Here is a 4,156-nt window from a genome sequence, read left to right on the forward strand (position 1 = left end):
GGTGCGCCAACCTAACGCCTATGCACTCCTGTAGATGTATTGCTCTGCAGGAGTGTATTGTCAAATGAGATGTTGAAGCGCTCAATTTTTGTTTGTTTATTTTTGTGAAAATTTTGACAGTCGGCACAAATGTCATTTGAAGTTGTGTAAATGTTAAAACAAGTGACACTTTTAATAAAAAAAAAAAACGTGGCTTAGTTGACTTTGGCTGCGAGAAATTATTGAAAATACCGTTGAGCAGGCAGGTCAGGCGACAAGGTCAGGCTCGATAAGAGTGGCATGGATTTCTGCAAAAAGTTTTGTACTAACTTCAAGTCAATATAGGTATTCATTATTTATTATAATGGGCGATGCCATTAGTTAACATATCCCCATTAGTTAAACATTCCCACAATTTTCCAACAAAAATTAAATTCCTTTAATTAATTAAAACACATCACTGTGGGTGGTGGGTGGCATTTTAAAATCTCTAAAATATGTGTGGTGAATGCGCTGTAGCGTTTCAGCATCACAAACTCTGCACGGCTGTGCAGCGCTTAACAAGCGCGCTCTAGCAAAAAGTCATGTGCGAGCAAACGAACGGGCGCGAGAGTGCGCACCGACAACTAACCACGACGGCCAAAAGACAAATCATTTGGCAATTGTTTTGGTGGGATTTTGTGGTTACATATGGTATACCAGTAGCGCACTTTCGTGGAGAAATGTTATACTGCTGGTTGAGCGCATAAAAAGGAGAGAGAGAAAGAGAGCGTGTGCTATCACAGCGCGTATGAGCACAGTTTGAGCGCTGGTAGCTGCGCGTGTGTGCGGCGTGTGCTTATCTCGCTTATCTCAGTGGTTCATATTGGATTTCCTTCCAAGCTTTTTTCACGTTTTTTATTTTCTTTTATTTATGGAAAACCCGTGGGCTTTCGCTGGCTTTTAGGCGGCTTCCTTTATGCTCTTTTTTTACTTTTTTTTTTTTGTTTATTGTTACTTTTTCACGCGGTCTACTGCTATCTAAATACATATCGATAACAACAAAAACACCTGCCAGCACGTTTCGGTAGCTGGCTCCAGCTGAATAATGGTTCGTGTTGCCGCCGATTTGGTTGCTTTGGCTGCATTTCGACGCCATAGTTAGAACAAGTTTGGTAAGTAATAGTCCAGGTGGAGGGCTCTGCGAAGTATTCTAGTGCTGTCTCTTATACACATCTTTGCCGCCGATTTGGTTGCTTTGGCTGCATTTCGACGCCATAGTTAGAACAAGTTTGGTAAGTAATAGTCCAGGTGGAGGGCTCTGCGAAGTATTCTAGTGTGCGTGCGTGCACAAGTGTGCGATTAGAAGGCGTTCCACTGTTGCGCCTCGTCTATCAATGATTAATAGCGTACAATTATAAATTTGTTAGCGCATTATGCGAGGTATTAAGTAACACACAAACACTGCGCGCCACCAGTATACGCACCACGTTGTATATATCTACATGTACAGGATTATTATTATTTTTTTGTTATAATTTTTACTGCGTGTATGTGTGGTATTCATTTTAAATGACTTACGTTTAGTAAGCTGGTAGACTATTAGTTAGTGTGCAGGCGGGTTTTGAAGGACTTTAGGCGCTTAGTAGCCGCCAAACTTGTGCTGTGGCAAGATATGGCAGTGTAAGTACTTAGATATACATAAATATGTTTATGTAATTAACTGATAAGCGTTTATATTTTTATATACTTTTGTTTACTTTATCGCACTCCAAGAGGTTCAAGTTAAAATAACTTTGAAAAACATTTTTAATAACTGCAAATTTATTTACCGTCAGGTTTTTGAGCATTTTGCAATTTTCAATATTTGCTAAAGTATTAAATCTTTTATTATTTATTAAGCAAACAGCGAAATTTAATCGATTAATACGTTCATTAAGTCTTTGATAGCTTTGATTGGGAAATTGCTTCTATAAAAGTACTCGGGCTAGATTAGATTTAGCAAATGATTAGTTTTGATTTACTGATTTTTACTGGGTTTTTAAATAAATAATATATAGATGGCTATATATTGATGTATGCAAGAGTAGGCTTTAATTTGAATTTCGGCGGTAAAGGTAAAGTACGGTAAAAATAAGTTTGTTGGAGGTGCTGTTGAATTTTGCTATATTTATAGTTGTTATACCGCTTTTTCCAATAGGGATGATATGATTTCTAATTTAATGTTGTAATTTTATCACGAAAAATATACGTAAGAACAACGTTTACAAATTTTTCTACAGACCAACCATTTTATGGTGGTAATAATCGTCCATCTGTGTTCGGCATGTGAAAATTTTTTGAACATTTCGCCTTGCCGTTAGGGCAAGCGCTGCTAAAGACCGTAGTTTGACGATTCCAAGACGTTCTCCAGAATTAGGGCTGACTCAAAACACAACCTACGGATTTATAGAAATTCTTTAATATTGTTTCTTTATGAATTTTCTTAGCAACTGTTTTTTTGTGTTATTTTTGTTTTATTTTTTTTTTTTTTTTATTCACATCGCTCGTTTTGGAAAACCCTATATTTCGAATATAATGGTTCTATTGGTTGAATAACTATATTCGTTTTCCAAGAGACAGCGTAAATTTATTATGATCGTATTAGTCCAATATTCACAGTATGCGTTCGAAATCTACTGTCTAGTTTGGTGGCCCACATGGCTCCAGCTCTCTGAACAATTTCAGGAACTTGCTGGGCGGAATGGAGGTGTTGCCAGCCCTGTTCACGTGGATTGATCCAAGGGCCTTGAGCCTGCTTTTACAAATTGCTGGACAATTTAGAATTAAGTGTTCTAAAGTTTCCGGTTCCATGTCACATCACAGGCAATTTGTACAGGAGACTATACCCATGCTGGACAAGTGTTGCTTGAGTATTGCAGTGCCCAGTGTAGAGCGCGGTAAGGGGAGGGAATTTGTATCGGGAGAGGTTGATCTTATCTCTAAACCTTGCAAACTCACAGGCTCTTCAGCCTTCGAATACACTCCTCCTAATAGCGATTCGACTTCATAAGCTGAGATCGCTTTTAGTGCCGCTTGACTATCGCTGAGTATAGCGATATACTGGCTTCAATTCTTACGTCGGAGATTGATTTCTTCATATTGACTTATTTATAGCAAAGAGTTTTACTTGAAAGATGCTCGGAAATCATTCCATTGGTATGCGGCCTGTTCCAATGTTTTCCGGTGTTTTCGAGGCGTCTATTTATTTCACTATACTACAGGATAGTGCTGCCCCTCAGTAGTAGGTCGGATATGAAATCGCACCACTCCGCCTCCTGTAGAGACTAACTTTAAACTTGTTTGCGAAGTTAGCCCTCTTCATGTCGCCGTATCTTGGAAGAAGTGCTAGTGGTGTGTCTTCCTCTAAGACCTTCATTTTTTGAGACGAAATTATGTTGCCATACCCTTTCACTACCAAGAGCAGCATGGTATGCTTCGCTGCCGGTTTGATCGCAAAACACACAGCAACTCATTAAATCGTAGTGAGAAACTGTTGACAAATGCCCTGAATTTGAGACTGGACACGAGACAATACTTTTCCTTATGACACTATTCAGAAAAAAATAGTTGGGAAGTTTTGTCCCTCCCGTTTTAGAGTTCATATCTTGCTCCATCTGACTACCATTTGTTCCGGTCGATGCAAAACGGCCTGAGTGGAATACTTTTCACAGACCAGAAAATGCAAAGTTTACTTGATTCATTCTTTGAAGCGAATCCACAAATCGCCTGAATAATTTCAACCCAAAGTGATAGTAAAACTGAATGAAGTGGATGCTTTACCAAATTTATACCATTAAGTAAAAGTTTGGTGGCCCCGTAAAGCCTCCTTGATATCCTCCATGAAAGGATACCTCGAATGCGATTTTCTAATGTTGAGAAATCGCCTGAAAAAAGTAGATTTAAGGTTGGAAAGCGATATTTTCTGCAAGATGATGCTCTGATATATAGTCGGATTCAGGAAGAAAATACCAATTCATTTCAGTAGATAAGCTAAGTCGATGTTTTTAAAATATATTTCAATTCCCTCCAACATAGGGAAAAATTCTGCTCGCCTTGCCTTCAGCTCCCATAACCTTCGGTTCATATTCGGAACCCTTTTAATATAACTTCAAGATACAATACTTAAAATACACCATCATATTGCAAATTGTCAACT

The sequence above is a fragment of the Bactrocera latifrons genome, unplaced genomic scaffold (assembly GCF_001853355.1).
Source record: "Bactrocera latifrons isolate USDA-ARS-PBARC rearing strain unplaced genomic scaffold, ASM185335v1 scaffold_6, whole genome shotgun sequence".
Taxonomy (NCBI): domain Eukaryota; kingdom Metazoa; phylum Arthropoda; class Insecta; order Diptera; family Tephritidae; genus Bactrocera; species Bactrocera latifrons.